Below are 11,817 nucleotides of genomic sequence, written 5' to 3'. Positions count from 1 at the left end.
GAGATGGGTGTGCGTGTGTGTGCGCGCGTGTGTTCTAGTCCCGCCATCTCTGTAAGAACCTGATCTGTTTGGACAAAGAGAAACTTTCTCGTCCTAACGAGAAACACGTTTCAAATTGTTTTTCACTTTAGGGGCTTCGTAGATAGTTTTTAATGTGAAAAGAAAAATGCACTGAGCTGTCACCATCGTTTTACAAATGCAGTTATGCCATCTAGTGGCAGAAAAATGACCTCAACATAAATCAATATCACACTCGTTTTCCTACAGTACAGTACATCTTTTTAATTTTAACTCAATTTTACGAATTATTATGAAATGACTGTATCATTAGTCAGGTTTTCATCCAAATGTTTTCGAATTTTTCATGCGAATTTTGTGAAAACGCGGACACGCGACTTATGCCCGTTTCCATCCGCTCTTCTTTTGCGAAAATATGCGCCGCGAGATGACATTGTAGTGACGGAACTTTGGGACAACGGGGAGTTCCAGGTGGGAATGTTGGTTTTGACGGACTGAACGGAACTTTTATGCTAACAAGATTATGAAAATTTAGGGGGAAAAATAGTGTACATTTTATTGTACATTTAGAACAAATGTAAAATGTGTGATTAATCGAGAGTTCACGATTGAAGTCATGTCATTAATTACGATTAAAAAAAATTAATCGCCTGACACAAAAATTATGACATTATAGGTTTAGGATTTTTATTATGTTATTGGTCAGTTACTACGTTATTGTCTTATTTTTATATTGACTTCATTTTTTTTTTTGTATTGGCTTCTACAGGGTGTAAGTTTTTTTGGTTTTTTTTGCGCCATTTGTGCGCCGTTGTCGGATGGAATTCAGCCGACTCCGGCCAATCATTCCCATTTAAAATCAGTGCATTTAGTCAAGTCCCTTAATCACAAAAGAGTCTCAAAGGGCTTCACACACCCACAGTTGACAATTGTCATAGTCGGGCGAGCTTTTGTGACATGGCCAAACTTGTCCCGTGAGTTATTATATTATGTTATTCTTCTACTCCATTCTTTTCCTTGTCTTGGCGTAATGAATTCAAAGTAAGATGTCAAAAAGAATACGCGCATGTATGGTATAAGCGGCGTATGTGTCATGGTAGTTTGATTTATCACAAGCAAATATTAACATCAAAGTCTCTGTTTCTTTTCACAAAAAGCTCGTTTCTCTTTGCTTTTTGGTCAGATGCTCCCGTGTATTGAAACAAACTTTTTTTTCCCGGCGAAATAAGCGCGTCTTTGGTAGTTTGACAGAACACAATATGGCTACTCTACTCTATTTTGAAAATGTTTGTGGTTACTTAACCAATATGAACCCGCTCGACAAAAGAAAGCAGTTTGTAGCACTGTATTAGCGGCAACAAAGGTTTGTGGTTAGTCTTTGTCCGACCTTGAAATCTAGTGCTTGACCCCTAAGATGTGACAATCCAAAGATTATCGGCCCCCGATATTTTGATGAATATCGGCATCGGCCATTTTGAAGAATCATACGGCCGATAATAGATCCATTTGAAAAAGTGTTAACTTCAGGGAACTCATTATTTAAATTTTCTCTCTGCACTTACTGTTTTTGATTGAAATTAAGATAAGTAAAATGTTAATACTTAAGATATTTAAAAATTTAGGAAAACTGTAGTAAACAATAGGGAACTATTTACCAACCACTTTCTTAACCACTTATTCCTCAGGGAGGGTCGCGGGGTTGCTGGAGCCTATCCCAGCTGTCTTAAATTGACTTAAATTTTAATTTAACTTTTGAAGACATGCTACTGCCCCTGAGAGATCCCTGAACTTTAGTCTATTGACTAAGATTTTTTTTTTAACTCCATTATTTTACGAACCCTAAAAGTAAGCATGCTTAAAAAAATAATAATAATTAAGAGCTGGAATTTGTATGTTGTTGCCAATATTTTCCCTTTTATTGATAATGAATATTGCCTCCAAATATCGGTTATCGGCATCCTTGACTACTAATAATCTGTATCGGTATCGGCCCTAAAAAAAAAAAACATACGGTAGAACAATATTCCAACGAATTAAATTGTTTTCATCGAGGGGCAAGGCCATAAAAGTGACGTCATCTTCTAATGTGAAAATGTCAGCCAGACATTTGCACAAGGACAGAATCAGAACATAACGTGACTTTTACAGCTAATGACACCTTCAGGTGCCATCAAGTGTCATTGAACACTTCATACTAACGTGTTTTTAATCGCCAAAAATCGCAAAAACCTGCTGATGACTCCACACTTTACACCTTTTCTTGGATTTCATCTGCATATTCATACCCAAAATATTTTTCCTTATGTAGAGCAAAGTGTTTGTGTGTGTGCGCGCGTCCGTGTGTGCGTGTGTGTGTGTGTGAATTGTGCGCCTGCCAACGCCTGCTGCTGACAGCTGCTCGCTGCTGCTCTGCCGGGAGGTGTCACTTAAATAAATCGCACGCTTGTCAAAAAGTAGTTGTTATGATGCCGAGCCGCCTGACCCGCTCAAACAAAAAAAAATCTGGGAACACAGAAGAAGGCCTTACTTAACCCTTTACACAGTCAAATTCTGTGATCAGGGAACAATGATCTCTTTACCCGTTTGGAGCATAACAACTTAACCAAGACCGTCAAGATATGTAAAACGAGTTCTCGGCTCAGGATGAGTAAATAAGATGAATAAGTCGCCGCGCGACACGAGAAGAGATGCTCAGTGAGACCTACACGTTAAGGACAGTGTTTAGCCGCGCTAGCATGCTAACGCAGCATGAGTTGGTGCAGTGCGGAGACAGTTAGCTTAGCGCCTAGCATCCCCCCCCCCCCCCCCCCCCCGGTAGTTCCCGAAGAAAAGCTAGGAAGGATGTGCGCGGTTCGCAGCTCGCAAATGTTCGAGGTCATTTTCACATTGAGATAGCTTCGATGATGTCATCAAGGAGGTTTATCATGATTGGTTGGTAGCTGACAGTGATTGATTGGCGAGCTGGTTTACGTTGTAGCGTGGGATTGTTTTATATATTTATTTGTTTCTATATACTGTATTCATATATTTCATAGTTATGACTTTGATATTATGTTAGCGTAAGTTAGTGATACGCTACGCTAATACATAGCAGGAACGGATCATCGTAAACAAATTCTGCTACTTCCCAACATAATATAGCGTGTAAAGGTATGACTTCCGACGCTCACTAAAGATTTGGCTCTGGGATCAGAAGGTCAGAAAAGACCATTTGATTGCTGTTGAGGAAGAACTTGGAACTCCATTTTGGAGAGAATATGACTCGGAAGCCGCAAAAATTGCAATTTGAACCGGCGTAATGAATGACATCACACAAGCCCTCCTCTTGAAACTGGCACACAGTATTCTGTCTTAGCAGCAAGGTTTTTTTGGTTAACGAAAACTAACGAAAAAAACAAAAATTCAAAAAACTATTTCGTTAACAAAATAAAATAAAAACAAAAATGATTTTTAACTCATTTACTGCCATTGACTATAAATGTCAAAAATTCATTTTAACAATTTCTATTAGTTTAACATTTTCCGATTTTTTTTTATTGTATTAAAACAGATATAAAATTTGTGGTTAATTGTGAGTTAACTAGTGAAATCATGCGATTAATTATGATTTAAAAAATTAATCACCTGACGCTCCTAATTTTTTAATAATCTTTTTTTTTTTAAAGATTCTTAAAAACTAAAAAAAATAATAATTACAATTATTATTATTTTTTTAATGATTTTTTTATTATTAAGTGCGTCAGGTGATAAAAAATGTTTTATCGTAATTAATCGCATGACTTCACTAGTTAACTCACGATTAATCACAAATTTTATATCTGTTCTAAATGTACCCAAAAAATCTAGGCTTTTATACTCTTGTTAACAAAAGTAATAGAAAAAGTTTAAATGAATTTTTTACTTTTATTGCCGTCAATGGGAGTGAATGAGTTAAAAAACAAAAATAAACTAAAACTACATTTTATGTTTACAAAACTAACTAAAACGAATTATAATTATAATTATAATTATAGCAAAAATGTCCTTCGTTTTAGTCTTTGGGGATGATTTTAAATGTGATTTTAAGTATATTTTTTTCAATATTAACAGGAATAAAGACATTTGAAAGTGTGTCACACAGAAGTGATGTCATCGAGCAGCAGCCAATAGAAAAGCACCTTCAGATGACGTCGCTCCTAGGCGACAATTTTGCCTGCTTGACTTTTGGCTCCAATGGCTCAGCTCGCCTGCTTTTTCATTTAACTCAGCCGAAATGCAACGCTACGTAAGAAATGTGTTACTTTTTACCATGGTGTTTATTAAATTAAATAATAAACATAAAAAAATTGGCTGGTAACCAGTTCAGGGCGTACCTGTCTACTGCCCGTAGCCATCTGGGATAGGCTCCAGCACCCCCCCACCCACAACCCTTGTGAAGACAAACGGTTAAGAAAATGGATGGATGGATAAAACTAACTAAAACGAATAAAAACTAACAGAACCACCCTGAAAACTAATTAAAACGAAAATTCCAAAACTGTAATAAAGCAGCTCCGTATAATATGACTGCTATTGCAGTTCATCGACCTTAGTTTTACTGTATTTAACGTAATGTTTCAATTTTATGTCCCAGCTCATTCCCTCCTCCCTTTGTGTTATAATAAGTAAAACTCAAATATTGTATGTTCAGCTTAATTGCTTAAAGAGCTGTAAGATCGTTACTATTGATGCTAACTATTAGCATGTCAATGGCGTTTTCCATTCATGTTAGCATTTAGCTAGTAGGCCAACGAAACGTGATACCGAGCAGTGGCTACTTAATTGTCAGATGAGTTTTCAATGTTAAATAAGTGGCATAAAGCTGTCTGCGCGTGCTGGAGTCCCGACACTCGAAGGCACGCGGTTACATCTGTTATTATCTCTTTTATTCACGTCCTCGTATGCTCGTGAGAAGCATGTTTGATATTGATGCATGTGCAGCACCGCGGCCCAGCTGTTCCGCAGCGGAATCCCCGCACATCTGGCCGCGTGCTCTCGTCCCGGGGCGGGTGGGATGTACCAAGCGGCACAGTACGAGATGGGTAAAGATTATAGAGGAGAGCGGCGCGGGTGACAGAAGGCCGGAGAATCCGAAAAGATGATGGGATGGATTTACCCTCGATAAAGGAGATGGAAAATGAATCGACACCTGGGGTTGGGAGATAGGCGAGGGAAATGCGCACTCTTCAGGATGTTCTGTGGCGGAGAAGGGTTCGTGCCAGATTGTGGAGCACTTTCAAGAGGGTTAATCTATTCAGGAGACATCAAAATACATCGGCAGCTTTCCCGCTTGGCCTTGATAGTGTGGAGGTGAACATAATAGGATCATGTGGCCTCATCTTTCCATTTCTATTTCTAATACATGGTGGGAATGCGCTCGCGGAGGCCGCGCAATGCAAATTATGAGATGTATTAAAATAAATCTAGTGCAGTTAACTCATTCACTGCCATTGACGGCAATAGACGTCAAAAATTCATTTGAACTATTTCTATTAGTTGAACATTTTTCCCACTTTTGTTAAAAAGAGTATGAAAACCGAGAATGTTTTTATTGTATTAGAACAGATATCAAATTTGTGATTAATCGTGAGGTAACTAGTGAAGTCATTCGATTAATTACGATTAAAAATTGTATTTTAAAAATTAATTTTTTATAATTTTTCTTTTTAAAAAAAGATTTAAAAAAATTATTTTTTTTAATGTATTTTCTTTAAAAATAAAAGATTTTTAAAAATTAGGGGCGTCAGGCAATTAATTTTTTTAAATCTTAATTAATCCCGATTAATCCCAAATTTAAAAAAAACTGCTCAAAATGTAAATTATTTTTTGTTTTTCATACTCGTTAGCAAAAGTGGAAAAAAAATTTAAACTAATAGAAATAGTTCAAATGAATTTATGACGTCTATAGCCGTCAATGGCAGTGAAAATGTTTTTTTTCCTGTTCACAACTCAGTTGTGAAGAGGCAAGACAACAGGTTACATGATCCATTTGTACCTACGGGTGTATTTCTGGTGACAGGGGTAAATCCTCCAGGGTCCAAATCAGTAGCCTCTCCTTGCACCGTCAACCCCTTTAAGCAGCAAATTGTCGGTAGTGACCTGGCTGCCATTAGTGAGAAGGTCATTTTGATCACTTGATATGGATTCGGCTTTCTGGATCTCAGCCAATATTCACTTCAAGCAGTTCAGGAATTACTGACTTTTTTGCTCTTGGGCTCCCCCTGTAGGAATGAAGTGTATTTAATTCCAAGCCACTATTGGACATGAGTTACTAAACACTTCAAGATAAAGATCACTTGAGATGATGTTGTGGAGCAAGGTTATTACAATTAACAAAAATGAACAAATAATCTGAAATTGAGAAAATATTTTTGTTAACGAAATAAAATCAAAAAAAATTGTTTTTAACAAATAATAAAACTACGTCTTATGTGTATAAAACTAAGTAAAATTGTAATTATATAAACAATGTCCTTAGTTTTCATTTATATCACTTAATATCATCTCTTGCCGGTGTTCATTTTAAACAAAAAAAATTCTGTATTGAAAACCTCCCCTCATGCTTCTCAAAAGTCTATGCCATAACATGTGGTGTGCCTCAGGGTTCCATTTTAGGTCCTTTATTGTTTGAGTTACTTTTAACTCATGTAAAGCATTTTGAGTTGCATTTTTGTGTGTGAAAAGTGCTATATAAATAAAGTTTGATTGATTTTGATTGATTGATGTACGTCCTTACAGTAGAAGGAAGGTCAACTAGTCTTGAGAATTGTAGTACACAAAACTAAGTGCCTTTTCTTATTTTAAATATTGCATAAAATACTAAAACTCATTAAAGTAAATTAAAATGAAGCATTTTCAAAATAAATAAATACAAATTTAATAAAATGTTTGGGCTCTTTTGGGGCCTTGGGGACAAGCTGGAGGGAATTACAGTTCCAAATTGTGTCCTGGTGAGCATTAAGCACGAATACTTTGAAAAAAGATTGGCAAAAGCCTACAAGAACACCTGAAATTCATTCAAAGTCAATCAGAGGCACTTCTAATGGTGGCAGTTGTGTGCTTGAATGCAGTTGGATAATTGTGAACACAGCCACATTCCGAGTTATCAGGGTGTGACCACTTGTGCAACAATATTACCTTAGTGGTTTATTGTTATTTCCCGTCTCAAAAAATAAAAAATAAAAAAAACCTTGAGCGGGGCAAGTTATGAGTCACATTAATAGTGAAATATAAGTTTACATAAACATGGCATTTAAACAGGGGTGTGTAGACTTTCTATATCCACTGGTGGTATAAATATCAGTTTTAAGATATTGGTGGGGGGTTTAAGACTTGCTGTGTTTAATCTTGACAAGTTACATTTTCCTGTTCAATTGGCAGATCATTTTGTACAAATTAAGTAAAAATCTGTATAAATCCTTATTTTATTACTTTTTTTCTTGTTTATTTTAACTCCGGTTTTTTTCCCCAGTGTACACACTATTGTAAAGTGAATATAATGGGTTAGTGTATTATTATTATAAATTGTCTTATAATTTCAATAGTAAAAATAGCATAAGCGTTCAAATGACGAGCCCGCTGTCAAAACCAAACCAGAATCCCAATTTATCCTCTATGACATCATCAGATATTCATAATACAGAGGTGGGGGGGGGGGGGGGGGATCCATCTCTGCGGCCGAGCGTTATGTCAGAGTGATGTTTTTCATTCAATTGGATGAAGGAGTTTTCCATGCAACCTAATGCCGGCGCTCCATTCTGGAGTAATTACGCTTAAACATAAGCCAGCCTGCGTGCGTGCGTGCGTGCGTGCGTGCGTGCTTGCATGTTGATCTTTTAATGTACAATGCGCATTAAAACAACAATAGGCTCGCCATAACGGCCGTTCAGTTCAATGCTGGAAATTCAACTCGTTGCTGCACACTTGTACAGTTTTTCTTTTTTTTTTCTTCCCCGAGTCCTGCGATACAGCCCAAAGAAGCACAACAAAATATGCAAGCACTACTTGAAGTTCAGCCATTTTTTCCCCCACAACCTTCTGCTGAGATAAAAGCTCCAGTTATTGAATATCTTTAGAATCGAGTATTATGACATGACGATCGATCACCAATTTTGCATAAAAAATGCCGCGATTTGTCTACCGTTTATATTTTCGACCGAAGTATCTGTGACTGAGTGTGTACGGCTTTAAAAGGCGGGGCATGTTCTGGTGAGTGACATGGGTTTTAGAGAATGAGATTGGAGAGTTGGCAAAACGTTTTGTTATGGTAATTTATTGATCCCAAACTTTGAACATTTGAGATGTTCAATTATTCGTTGCAGCCCTGGTTGAGACCTCGTGACAAAAAAATGTTTTGTATCCTAAAATGCAACTTTGAGAAAGGCACTGTGTGTGTGTGTGTGTGTGTGTGTGTGTGTGTGTGTGTGTGTGTGTGTGTGTGTGTGTGTGTGTGTGTGTGTGTGTGTGTTTACATTTCTACATTTCACACAGGCGGCAGATTTATGTACAGTACGGTGTTTATGACCCTCTGACAGGAATAACACAAGCCATTTTCTTCGATCATAAAAAGTCCTTTTGTTTCGTATTAAAAAAATATCTGACCAGTTATTTACTTGGCTTCCCTACAAAGTATAAGTTATTGCTGTCTAAGCTCCTTTGAGCTATAAGCACACATGCGGCCCCCACCAACCGACCGCCCGCCACTCACACACACTAATACACAATCGTACTTTTATTATAATCTCTGGAAACGCATTTTGCTGCATGACTTTTTAGAAGAAAATCTCCCTTGTCCTTACAGACACGATGGTAATAATAATAATAAGAAGAAGAATAATAGCAATGGGTTGTAACTTGTAAAGTGGGGCACTCATGAATGTTTTGTAATAGTATTTTAATAAAGTGACTGAGAAATACTGTTAATATTATTATAGTATTATAGCATAATAAATATTATAAAGCAATATTAGCTCCTTTAAAAAAAAATAATATCTGAAGCAGATGTCGATTCCGATATTTGCCTGAATAAAATTCCGATAATTGATTAATCTGCCAAATAATTTAATAAATATAGAATGAATATAATATCTTCTTTCTTGCTCCCTTAACGTTTAGAACAATAAAATATATTACTGCGGAACAGTTGACTGTTTTACAAATTTTTGTCCTATGGAATTTGTTTAACTTTAAAACAGAGAGAAAAATCATCAAAAAATGTCAGATTTTTTTTTGGGGGGGGGGGGGTGATTAAATAAATAACTTTAATTAAAAAACACATTGAATTACATCGTCCATCCATCCATTATCTGAACCAGAGAGGGGCACTACGAAAATACAGCTTTTTATGGACATCAGTCAGCCTTTGCTCGTATCTGTGAATGTTCGTAAGTCGGATGTTCGTAACTAGAGGACCACCTGTGTATATTTTTTATTAATTGGCTGATTAATCGGTCATCTGAATTTTTTTTCGCCAAACATTGGAATTGGCATGAGTGGTGTGCAACAAAAACATGCTGCAGAGGCTCCAATGAAATTCTCTTCAGGAATCTAGTATCATAAATGTGGTATATTTAAGTATTGAAAATAATTATGCAAAATAACACATTTACATGCTATAGATTTGCTTAACGCTAACTGCAACAAAATTTGAAGGAGATCTAATCTAACTGTGAGTTCAAATAATACCTTGGAATTTGAACACAATTCGTTCCGAATTATTCAAACTCCAAAATATGTTTTCCCATAGGAAATAATGTAAATGCAATTTATCCGTTCTCAAGCTCCAAAAACAAAAAAATCGCATTTTAATTTCTATTTATATTAAAAGCATATACACCCGGTACAGCATTTTAAACAATAAAAAATACCTTACCTATTATGCTGTGATGTGATGGCATCAGTGTTAATGCATGCTTTAGTTTAGTGCTGAGTAAGTGTATTTTACATTTGCATTTTTTATTCCGATTTTTTGTGTTGAAGTCCGATTTGTATGAGTTCTGAGACGTTCGAATTCCGACGTTCCACTGTACAGTGTAATACTAGACAAAGTGCAATTTCTGCTGAAAAGCTGAATGCTATTAGCTAAATGCTAAGATTTGAAGTTTGAAGTAAATTGAAAAATGTATGAATTAATTAAGTACTAAAATGTGGTCCAAGCGGGGTTTGAACCCAGGAAATTACTAAAGTACTAAAATGAATTGAAAATGAATAGGGAAAAAGTCGACATTTAATGTTAAATTGTGCGAATACTGGAAGTAATTTGAACGGTGTAAAAATAAAGTATTATGTGGGAGTTGTTACACGTCCAAAAAGTGCGGAGAATTAAAAAAAAATCACAATAGCATTCCCACAATTACATCATGTCAGACAGATTAGTTAGCGCGACAATAATCTCTTGATTTAAGTACGAGCACGCAAAGTGACCGAAACAGTCGTCAGAAGTGGCGTGCGTTAAACGTACGTCTTAATGCGTGAGACGTGCGCGCTAAAGCACGTAGTCCCATTTATAAACTAGAACTACAGCTCGGGTTCAACGCGGCTGCATCCGCCGACCCATGTCGGTGCATTACTGGGCACGTTATGTCCCCGGTGGACGCGCTTTTTACTCTCCGAGCGGCGCGTGTTGTGTTCGTCCATGCGTGCGCTAGTTTGAAGGAGGCGTCGAGTACGTGCATATGAAGAGAATGGAGGGATTGTGTCTGGCTCAAGGGGGGCTTCCCTGTTCACAGCTGGGACGAACAAGCGTGTCCGTGGAGGGGACAGTGGAGCAGAAGGTGAACCGAACAGTCGTCCAGTTCAGTAAGCATCAAAAGATTCATGCTGAACGTATTTTTGCTTTTTCTTTGTCTCTTTGGTGGGAGCGTGTTCCAGACTTAAGGCTGACTGAAATTAAAATCAGACTTTTAGGTCTAATATTTAGTTTAGGCCTTGGCAAAATCTTCTTATCTTCCTGACCCGTCCTCCTCCTTTGCTTCATTCCACAGTCAGGACTCACGACGTGGTCTCCACGGCAACGAGACGATGTGTTTCGGCGAGGTGGCCGGGACCGAGGACACTGACTTGCACACACATGGACGCACTGCATCAATGCCTATCGTCCCCATTGTGTCCTCTGTTGCAGTCTAGGTGTGCTGGGAGGTGGCGGGCCCCTAACCTTTGGTATCTGGGCTTTAATGTGTGCCCCCGCTCGATACCCCCCACCACCCAACTTCTCCATGTGCAAGTATTTGAGTTGATGTTTGTTGTGCATTCACGTGTGTGTTTGCTGAGTTTTTTTTCTCTTTCAAAATCCATACTGTTCGTAGTCCGGGGCTGTTTTTTTCCTTCCCGCTTTCTTATGTTTGCCCTTTTTCCATCTAAGAAACCTAGTCTGGAACCCGCTTTGGGCCACTCGTCAGGCTTTTCATACGCTCTCTGTTGGTCTTTTTTCATGTCTTTTGGACGGATTGTAAATGTATTCAATGTTGTTACACCTTGTGGTACAACAAAAATAAAGCTATTCTGATTTTTCATCATTCCAGTTTTCTAGATTTTTTGGGGTTGTGGCTAAAATGGCGCCCGGTGATATGCTTGACTCAGGCAGCAATCGCTCCACCACTATACAATAACTTGAGGACCTTAGTCCTGAGACTTTAGTCCACCTTAATTGCACGTGACTTGGCTATACTTATAGACCCTTTTCTACCACTATAGCTTCCAGTTAGCTAGCTAGCTATGCCTACACCCTGAAAACGGGTCTTTGTTGGATGCCACAATTTACAGAACAACTCGGCGCAGTTACTG

General features: G+C 37.6%; 1 long non-coding RNA gene across 1 annotated transcript; it reads left to right on the top strand.

Annotated features, from left to right (window-relative positions):
* Positions 1–10,420: 10,420 nt before the first annotated feature.
* Positions 10,421–11,549, top strand: LOC147180651 (uncharacterized). The gene is made up of 2 exons (XR_015097128.1): positions 10,421–10,833; positions 11,019–11,549. It is a non-coding gene; the product is annotated as an uncharacterized LOC147180651 (long non-coding RNA).
* The last annotated feature ends 268 nt before the right edge of the window (positions 11,550–11,817 follow it).

The sequence above is a fragment of the Leptonotus elevatus genome, chromosome 1, assembly GCF_054856555.1.
Source record: "Leptonotus elevatus isolate MCC_2025b chromosome 1, RoL_Lele_1.0, whole genome shotgun sequence".
Taxonomy (NCBI): domain Eukaryota; kingdom Metazoa; phylum Chordata; class Actinopteri; order Syngnathiformes; family Syngnathidae; genus Leptonotus; species Leptonotus elevatus.
This window is presented reverse-complemented; position numbering and strand designations above follow the sequence as displayed.